Source organism: Egretta garzetta, unplaced genomic scaffold (genome assembly GCF_000687185.1).
Source record: "Egretta garzetta isolate BGI_Z169 unplaced genomic scaffold, ASM68718v1 scaffold108, whole genome shotgun sequence".
NCBI lineage: Eukaryota > Metazoa > Chordata > Aves > Pelecaniformes > Ardeidae > Egretta > Egretta garzetta.
In genome coordinates this window covers 8,510,580-8,520,997 of record NW_009260614.1, presented here as the reverse complement: position 1 = coordinate 8,520,997, position 10,418 = coordinate 8,510,580, and positions in this window count along the sequence as shown.

Here is a 10,418-nt window from a genome sequence, read left to right as displayed (position 1 = left end):
GGTGAGAAATCAAATCTTGGTGTAAAGAGTCCTATGGCTTAGGAAGGGCAGAGAAGCCTTAGCGCAAAGTCACAAGCCATTCTCACTCACAGTTTAAAGCCCCTGTTGCCCTAGGCAAACACAGAGCCTGTCAGCGTCCTGCAGCTTCCAACACAGAGATGTGACCAAAATAGCTCCACAACTTTACAATGTGGCTAAAAATAGCTTGCAGGTCAGCTTTTTTCTTAAAGGTAGTGGTGACATCAGTGGGAGAACACTCTTGCTGCTGTTCAGTGCAGGTAGAACTGGGTAAACAGAGGGGGAACAGCAGTGGCAGTTTAATTAGCTAAGCAGCTTTGAGGAAAGAGGGATGATGAGGGGTGGGAAAGGATGAAGGAGGTGCAGCAAGAGAGATGGGCAAAAACATCAAAGGCCTGAGCATACCCTTTGCCACTGACCAAGATGCTTTGCACAGGCAACTTCTCCCTGGGGTTTTCTTTCAGTGATGTGTAAGAGGCATCAGTGTGCCCATTTCTGTCTCTCTGTGGCCCATGTCAGGATGTGTCACTGGACAGTCCAGCCAGCCAACAGCAGCAGCGTGTTTCTTGCTCCTCATTTCCAGACAGTGAACACAGCCCATGACATCAACCTCTGGCTGGTGGCAGATCGGAGGCTATGGCCGTGGCAACGTCAAGTGTGTTTTGCTGTAAGCCATTCAACCAGAGTTGATCTTTTACAGTGCAATTTGCATGTGGAGAAAGCTGGATGGCCCTTAGTTCTAGGGGGGATTTCGGTATTTGTTCTTGGGCCAAAAAAAGGCTGTTTTTATGGGGTTGAATGTCTGTTGTTGTAAAGCATTACATTTTACCAAAGGAGCAAAGCTGCTCACCATGATCCTCAGTGTTTTAGTCTCTGTTGTGTATACTAAGTCTGGCCATGGAGAGAAGTCTCAGCCAAGTTTGGAAGTTAAGTGCCTGATTTGAAACGTTATGGGAATCTAATGTAGGTTAAGAGAGGTTTGCCGTGCCTGCAGTTGCCTGTGTTGCTGAGGGAAGTGTACTGCAGCAGGCTGTGCTAGCGAGAATTTCCTTTGTGCTGCAGGTTTCATGCCTAGTGATTTTATGGTGCTGAAAGAGAGGAAGGAGGTGACAAAACTGTGAAAAATTGAGGCCAGGTCATTACTGTCAGACGAGGAGAGAGTCCTGTAGCCAGTCAGATGTGACGGAACACGCTGGCTGGTGCTGCTACCAGGAAGCTTGAGAGAAATGTGACTGAATGATAGCAGTGCGCATGTGCCTTTGGAGAAGGGAGGCTATCTGTAAGCTCTTGCAGTGCTATTCTCTGCCCAGCAACATCATTGCTTCTTTTCCCTGCATTCTGCTTAAGCAGCTGTTCTGCGTTTATGATCCGATCTATTCTTCATATAGGGCAGTCTTCGCACTGAGCCATCTTCACTGTAACAGCAGTTATCCGAGATGAACGACAGCTAGGACCTCAGGTTTGCTTTGAGTAAGTGCTATAAATAGGGCAAAAGCACTGTAGTTACTGTTCTTTTAAACTAGTGAGAGAGCCTTGTAGGACCAGCCCCAGTCTCCACCTATGCAAAATGGCTCCTTGAAAGAGGGAGACTTTGCCAGATTGACAAGTATAGAGGGAATTGTGTGCAAGATCAGCTCGCCAAGGATTTCATTTGATGCACAGCTAAGCTAAGCTGAGCTGAAAGCTGCCAATAAAAAAAGGAAGCTTTGCATCCCTAGCTCTGTGATTCTAGTGCATTTTGAAGCTAGAGGCCGCCTTGATTGCAGACTGTAGTTAGAATAGGTTATAGGTAAAATCAACTCCCATGACCATTTAGCACAGGCATTTCTGAGCCCTGCAGTACGGCTCTCACCACAGCCTGCTCCTTCCCTTCAGTGAGAGTTGCTCCCTGGGCTGCCCTGCCCAGCTTGCAAATGTAGCTCATCAGCCTCTGCTTCTTTGCAAATGAGCTGCGTAGGTAATGGGAGGAGGAGGAAGCAGCTCAGCAACCTGCCCATGCCAGCCAGTCGTAAAAGCTCCCTGCTTCTTCAGCTCTCTGGAGTTATTTTGCCACATGAATCATGTGGATATAAAACTTTGTTGTTTTCCTAAATGCTCTGCCTTTTGCAACAGGAGGTCATTTCCCAGTGGGGAAAACAGGCTGTTGGTATGGTGGGCAGTCAGCTTGTCATTTGGATAAAATCCAGAGCTGATTAGTTTGGGAGCAGCAGCGCGCTAACACAGGCAGAATGCACCCAGACTGGCTCCTGTCTTGATAGCACCTATCTCCCCACACTGCTCTCCGCCATCCCTGCAGTTCAGCGTGAGCACAGGTCCCTCTCCTTGCCTGTGCTGGCATGCCCACAGTAAACCATAATTTGCACCCAGTGCTGCTTGCCTGTGTCTCGATCAGTGGCAAACCCTCCCAAAGCAAATAGTGATTTGCCTGTCTGCACTGACTCAGCTATGCTGAAGGCAGGAATCGGAGCTAAATCCGGTTCAGTAAAGTCTATAGGTAAAGAATCGCCTTCTGCAGCAGATTCTGAGGCATTTTAAAGTAATTTGACTGTGTCCCAGGAAGTGCGCTGAAGTGAGCAACGCTGCATTAGGCAAGAGAGCCTGCCCAGGAGCCATTAATCTCTCAACATCTGTAGCCCTGTGGTTGTAACCACTGGGGGTTTTCTTCCCCTGTCTGCAATTACGAGCTAGCAACTGGGAAGTCAAAGGAATCTGGGCTATCTTTAGGAAGCAAGTACCTACTCTTTGCCTCCTGTCAGGAAGCAAGGTCCTTCATTACAGCCTGCCATGGCAAGGGGCTCACAGATAAGGAGGAAGGGCAGGAAACCTGCCGGACTTCACTTCTTCAGCAACTCTAAATATTTTCCGTAGTCGTAGCACTGTGAGTCAGCATTTCTAGAGCCTAGACTTGTTTACAGCAGCAATCAGTGAGATGGAACTGGGTAGGTGGGGTGTGGAGGTACGTGTGTGTCTAAAATGAGAAACCCTTTGCCCAGGCACAAGCGGGGAAGTTACCAACTGTCTTCCCAAAATGGGACTAACAGGGAGCAAAGGATTGGATATCCTGAACACTACCTGCAGTGGAGCCATTTGCAGGGTAAGGAGTTTCCTAGTGTGAGCAAGGGAATCCGAACTTCACAAAGCTGCATGTATTGTGTTGTCGTAGTTAATTTAAAATTAAAAAAAAAGGACTCTGCAAATATTTGGGGTTATCAGTACAGAGGGATAAAAGTAACACTTACCACTTCAAGTGGTTATGGATTCATTTTGCATTGGCCTGGCCAGAGTGGCTACGTGGCAGGAAGGCTCCTGAAATCTTGCAGGTAACAGACCAAACGCTGAGGGTTTTTTTCAGGCCCATACCTGCACTGGAATAGGCAACATGAGCCATGGGATACCTTACATCACCCCATGCAAGCTTTTTGCCTATGCCTGGCTGGTCAGCCTGGATGCATCTCATGGCAAAGGGAGGTAACATTGAAAACAGTATGGATTATTTTAGGTCTGTAACCTCCATTCTCCAAAGGTATTTATTTTGAAAATTCTAGTTTCCATAGCAATGTAGTGCTGTTCTCTCTCATCTCTCTCCTATTACTCCAATCTTAGCAGCCATTAGATAAATTATCAGTGAGGCAAACCTTAGCATTTTTTTATCTTGAGTGATTTTATATATATTGGTTCCTTAGTGAATCAGAGCCAGTTAGTCAAGGATTGACTCATATCCTTTCTTGGAGCTGACATGAGGTCTGTTGCAGTGTAAAGATGATAATTAAGAATGAATGTTATTAATTGGACTTGGTGTATGAATTCCTAGGCTACTTTCCAGCAGAGTGAGGGTCTTGTATCTAGAATTCTGGTTCAATTCTAGATGACTTGTTTATGTTATGTCTTTAGATTTTGCTTGTGTTTCTATATAGCTTCATTAGGACTTAATATTCCTATTCCATACATGTAGTAAATAAAGTCTTCTGTAAAGGTTGCTCTGTACTGCTGTTCAGCTGCTGTTCTCCACCCCAGAGGTGACTTCTGGACACGGTTTCCCTTCCCATTGCTAACAGAGCCAGTGCTCACAGCTCATTCATTCGTTCTGCTCTTCTAATATGTACAAAAAAGCAGTTTGTTAATAAAACAAAAGAAGCTCTGCTTTTTTCTTTCTTTTTTTTTTTTTTTTAATTTTTTGTGGTGTGGGGTTTTCTTGTTTGTTTCCTGGTGCATCTTGTCTTCCTGGTCAAGGAACTACTAGTCTTACCAGAATAGTTATGCAGGTTGGAATGTAAAAATCCCAGACTTAACCCTGCAGCGATGATGGCATGCAAAAAGCAAAGATGTGGAGATGATTTATTCTGATGGTGTAGTTTGCCTTTTAAGGAGATGGTTTAGTGAGTTCTTTTGCCTATATGAACTGTATCTCCACCTGGGGAGCTGTGCTAGAATAGCTGTTCCACAAACCCTTTACTGCGAACAATAGCCTTTGTCCTGTAATTCCGTCCTCATGAGGAGGTAAGCAGTGAAGCAAAGAAACTGTGTGGGAGAACAAGAGCAGCACTGTGGACCAAATTCTAAGATAAGGAAGTAGGGCTAAAGATGAGGCGAGAGTTAGCCCTTGACTGTCTTCTGCCGTGTTTCATTTAGTAACTAAAATGCCTGAATTGTATAGATTGGAGCACAGATCCATTAAGTTGAGGATGCAAGAACCCCTCTATGGAATCTAGATATTAACAGGCATCTGCTGCACAGCGACCATAGCTTGCCTTGCCAGTCCTTACTGATCTCTGGTGCCTTGTGTTTTCCTCCCTCTAGCTAGAGCCATCAGCTGTCTTGTTTATATTCATGCGTACTTTGGAGTAAATGGTTTTATTATGAGTAAATTTTGCCCCCTGCTTCCATTTGAGCTCTCCAGGTGCCGGATACCTAGCAGAAATTTCCTCTTATATCCTAAGAGGTAGAAGCTCACTTGTGCCCTGAAGAATGATAGATAATAATCCTTCTAAAACCGCTATTTTAGATGTTAAATATTTACTTTTAGCTGAACTATGCCCATCCTTTGAGAATACTAATAATACTGTGCTCTTCACAATGGTGCATGTCAGTGAGTTCCATATATATTTTATGCAAAGCATTAAAATGTGGTTGCTTATCTTTTAATTTACCATTTTTTTCCCCCTTCATGTTATTGTGTTCTTATGCTTTGAGATAAGGTGAACAAAAGTTCTCAAACCGTTGTCCCCAGGCTATGCATTCTGTAATGCCTTCACTGGGGACTTTTTTTACTTGTGCCCTCAGAGGAGAATGGTCCCAGTCTTTTTAATTTTCCTTCAGACAAGGGCTCTTCTCAGTCCCTAATCTTGTAGTCAACCGTCATTGCCCTGTGTCGCATAATGAAACGGCCATCATAGTAATAACTCAAATAATAACCCTTCCAGAGTCAATATTCCACCAATGCCAGGTGTTGTTAGGTTGGAGACCCTGAGTCCCAGCACAAGTATTTAAGTCCCCGTGTGCCAGATGCAGACATACCCAATGCATATTAAAAAAATTATCATTAAAAAAATTTCCCATTTCAAAATAATACGTGCTTGGTATCCAAATGCAATGCGAATGAAATGTGACTAGCGACCTCGTGACTATTGTGTTGCATAACAAGATAAAAAGTGCTTGGGATTTGTGGATTGAGTTTTTTCCTCATTTGTCTTCCAGAGGTCAAAGTCTACTGCAAGCAGTGACTGATACAATCCCCCACGTAAGTCAGGCTAGACTGCCTGCACGTCCGGTCCTAACAGCAGGGCAGTTCTTGCAAGAGCACTGTGGAAGGTGTTTGTGTGGATTTCGCTGTGGTCCCTGTGATGATCCTAGGAATCATAGAATCATAGAATGGTTTGGGTTGGAAGGAACCTTAAAGATCATATAGTTTCACCCCCCCTGCCATGGGCAGGGACACCTTTCACTAGAGCAGGTTGCTCAAAGCCCCATCCAGCCTGGTCTTGAACCATTCCAGGGGTGGGGCATCCACAGCTTCTTTGGGCAACCTGTTCCAGTGCCTCACCACCCTCATCGTGAAGAATTTCTTCCTTATATCTAATCTAAATCTATCCTTTTTCAGTTTAAAGCCTTTACCCCTTGTCCTATCACTACATGCCCCTGTAAAAAGTCCCTCTCCAGCTTTCTTGTAGGCCCCCTTCAGGTACTGGAGGCTGCTATAAGGTCTCCCCAGAGCCTTCTCTTTTCCAAGCTGAACAACCCCAACTCTCTCAGCCTGTCTTCATAGGAGAGGTGCTCCAGCCCTCTGATCATCTCTGTGGCCTGTAGTTCCCCGGGTCTTCCTTTTTTCCCTTTTTAAAAATGGGGGTTATGTTTCCCCATAAGCAGGAGGAGATTCAGAACTGTCTGAAAGCTCAGAGCCAGGATTCTTTGAAATCCCAGACAAGTAATGATGAAAGACTTGGCTGAGGCCAACCTGCTAGCCTGCCTCCTGTGTTGCTTCTTATATGTGTCCAAGAAGCTGCCTCCAGTTTATGTGATTGCACTCTAGTAAACAATTTTTCACGCAGATATGGGCAGCAGATGTTACTCGTGCCTGTGTGAACACGTCAATGTGTTTACAGCAGGGGACGTTCCTCAGATCCAGTCCTATTAAACAATGGATGTAGCCACCAGAAGGAAGTCCCACTGGTTACAGCCATTCTGTTGTAGCTTGCTCAAAACACTTTGAAGGGTGGTCACGCCATCCTTCTTCGGTCATTTGAGGGGATTGACTCACAAGTATGAGCAAAATAAAATTAGATGGCTTAAGTGGCTGCAACCCCAGCTGTGTCCCCACTGCCCGATTCCCAGAGGGGGTCGTCCCTGCAGCAGGGCTGACTGTAGGAGGCAGCTCCTGAGTTGCTGTAGCGACAGCCCATTTTTAAGGGCATTAATACTTGTCTGGCTCCTCCATTAAACAGTTCAGGAGGCTTAACCAGAATAAAAATGTGCACTTTTTCATCTGAAGAATTGTCTTTTTAGTTAAATTTCTCAAACTGGCTCGAAGCACCAGTGCTACTGCGGAGGTCAGGGCAGAGGCAGTGATGACCTTCCCTTTTGGGAGCAGCTAGCCGTTACGTCAGTTTTGCTGCCTCGCAAAACTATGCCCTATGGTTATTTTTGGTGCTGGGCTGCCTTAATTTTCTGGAGAGTGAACAAAGGATTAACGTAGTGTGCTTATGGCATTTGGAAGCAAAGATTTTAGGGGGGAAAAAAAAAAAAGTCTTAATTCAGCATGTGCCATTAGGTGGAAATGCTTAAATTGTTAGGGATGGGAAAGAGAAGTGTCCACGGTACCCGTTCCTACAATTCTGTTAGGGGTTAAATCATCTTTTTTTTTTTTGTGGTGGCGGTGGGGCTGCTTTTTAAGACCTCTAACCCAAAGTCTACTATCAAGCTGTCTCTAGAGAGAAAAGTCTTTAAAGAGACCAGCTTTGCACCTATAAATAACGTACACAGCAGAGTACAAAAACGGAGTCAGGGAGAGGCTCCACCTTAGCTGAAGGTAGCTGCGAAGGCCAGTATTGCGAGCTCGGTGAGGACAGCGGTACCCCCGGTCAAGCTGCAAGGAGCACCGTCACCCCTGTCATGTCTTGACTAAACTACTCCTGAGACCCAAGCCTTCCTCCAGCATTTGCATATCAGCTGGTAAATCGTGACTGCACTGAAATACATTAGATTGCAGGGGCCAAACGTGGCCAGGTTTTGAATAGTGTGGTTATAAACGTACTCGGAACCAAACACCTGCCTGACTGCTTTGTTAGGTTGGATGTGTTAGGATATAGAGAATTTTGCAAGTCCGAACCCTTGCTATAAATGAAAACACTGTGGCAAAAAAATGTAAATAAATGCCACATATACTTTGTATGAGAGCCCTTCCCATTATCTATAAATATGGTAATTTTGATGTTTCCCAATTTTGAGTCTTAAAATGGGAGATAGACACAAGAAATATTACAAAGCCAGCATTTTTCTTTTCATGGATTAATTTTATAGTTTCAGTCTTAACTTACCTGAAAACACTTAATGGAAATTAACTGCAGTGTCTTGAAAGGAAATTATTTGTTCTTAGAAAATCAGAATAGCTTCTTGGTTTCACTGCATTTTCATATGAATTCAAAACTCATCTTGGATCAGGTTCTCCAGGAAAACTTCCTCATGATTTCTGTAGCAGTTGATTCATTCCTTAGTGCCTTCATTGTGCAGCTTTAAATGGCAGGTTCTCTGAAAAGCCATCGACTTCAAAGCTGTATAAAATAAAGCTTTGAATAAATTACTGAGTTAGAAATTATGCTGGCTGTGCCCAACTTTGTGCCTGGATGTGGGAATACTTGGCACTGGGTGTGGAGTTCCAAGGAAAATTACCTCTTTCCTTTGCATGAGACCCTGCTGGTGTGCCAAACTCAAAGAGCAGTAAGAAGGAAAACTGCCGCAGATGAGGCGGCATGGAAATCTCCGGTTCCCCTTTTCCACAGAGAACGCATCCCAAGTAACTGTGGCATATTAATACGTGGCGTAACTGGTGCATCGTTGGGCTACCGACGGGATTAATCTCAGGTATGGCTGCTGACGAGGCCGTGTCCCAGCACGGTGGGTAGGAGACACTGGGCTACGGTGCAGCACTGCGTGCTGGAGCTTGCAGTGCCTGCAGAACGCATCTCTGCGCTGAGCAGGGCGGTCACCCACCTTGCGGAGGCGGGTGCAGTTACCCACCCCGCGGGGTGGGATGCCCGTGCTTCCCTTGCTGGGCGTGCTGCTGAAGGCGATGGGCCCCAGGCTGCGTTATTTTAATCTGGTTTTTGCAAGCTTTAGATAATAGAATACTGACAACATGACACTTCTGAGCAGCAAAACAGTTGCTTTGTCGTTCACAAAGAGCCAACCCACCGCCCTCTGTAGATTCCTGCTATACGTGTGTGCAGAGCTGATTTATCTGTAATTGTTTGCTTTCCTCAGAGTCTTTTGAAGTTTATGTCTTCAAGCCAGTTCCTTATATTAAAAATAAATTCTTCCAAGCCACCAGTAAAATGTCAACTGTGATTAAAGCCCGACTCCTCATTTTAAGACTTGTCTCCTAAGCGATGTGAGGTCACTCTGTGAGTCAGCGTTTGAGAGGACCGTTACTCCTGAGAGCATGGGTAAAGCCCAAAGTTCATAGCTCCTTGCTTAAATGGTTTCACTGCATTTTAAACTGCTTTGTGCTGTGCTGAAGGAAATGTAAGCTGCGGGGCCAGCGTGGCACGGAACTCACGATATTTCAGGTACCTCAAATCTTGGAAAAAAAAATCCTCTCCTAATACAGAAGTAAGGTAGAAGTTGGCATTTCTGGTAGGAAAAGTTTTGCTTCCGATGCATTAAAGAGGAGGGTGGAGTGGGAAGCTGTGCTCGAGGCATAAACTTTCAACTGTGTTCTGTTGAAATAAAACTTGGGAACTGTAAAATCTGCAGGCAAGGGCTCTGTCTTTTATACAGTGCCCAGCAGAACAGAGCCAACGTTTGACAGGGCTTTCTGAACACGGGAACTTCATTAATTTTGTTTACTTTATTAAAATACTAAAAAAATGTAGCAGGGCATTAAAGCTTCAAGTGCGAGCCCTGAGAAGCGAGGAAATACTATTTTTAACATCGTCTATGCAGCCTGTTTATTCTTTTTGTGCACATTAATTGTAACAGTCTTTAATTACATGATCACATTTTCTTTTGTCGCTCTACCTCCCTGTTTGCTGTGGTGCGCCCTGTATTTGGAGGTAATTAATCATGCTGGAGTAGCGAGTAACTCAGAGCAAGACTTTGCCTCCAACTCCGGCCTGTAATGTGTCAAGCTGGGGTCTCCCCATCCCTCTCTCTGCCCTCTTCCTACCTCCCAACTCCTTCCTCCATCCCTCACTGCTCTGCATCCAAATCAAACCCATCTCAGTGCTGCCTGGGTGTCTGTGGAGAATCCTTGGGTCTGTTTGCCCTCTGCCTCCCTGTTGAGGCGGGAACCAGGAGCTGTTGGCCGGAGAGGCAACCTGAGGGGAAAGTCTTGCTGGCCTTTTCCTCCTGCGGTGGAGTGTGCTCAGAGCAGAGGCAGGCGTTCAGGTCACGTAGCTGCCAACCACCCCACTGAACACGCTCCTGTGGGGAGTACGAGAGGTTTGAGATGGTATGAAACATGTTACAAGTTTGAGAAGTTTCACGTTGTCTCCCCTGGCCTTCCACTCTCGGCCTTCCCAACCACCTTTTGTTAAGCATCAGTCAAAATCTCCAGCGCCGCTCTCAGAAGCGGGCAGGGGTGTTTGTTGGAACCTGCTCCTCCCTCACCAGGGCTGGCGCTGAGCATGCACCCCGCTCGGCCCCGAGGGGCTGGGGAGCGCCGGGGTCCGTCCCGGGGTGCGCTGCCC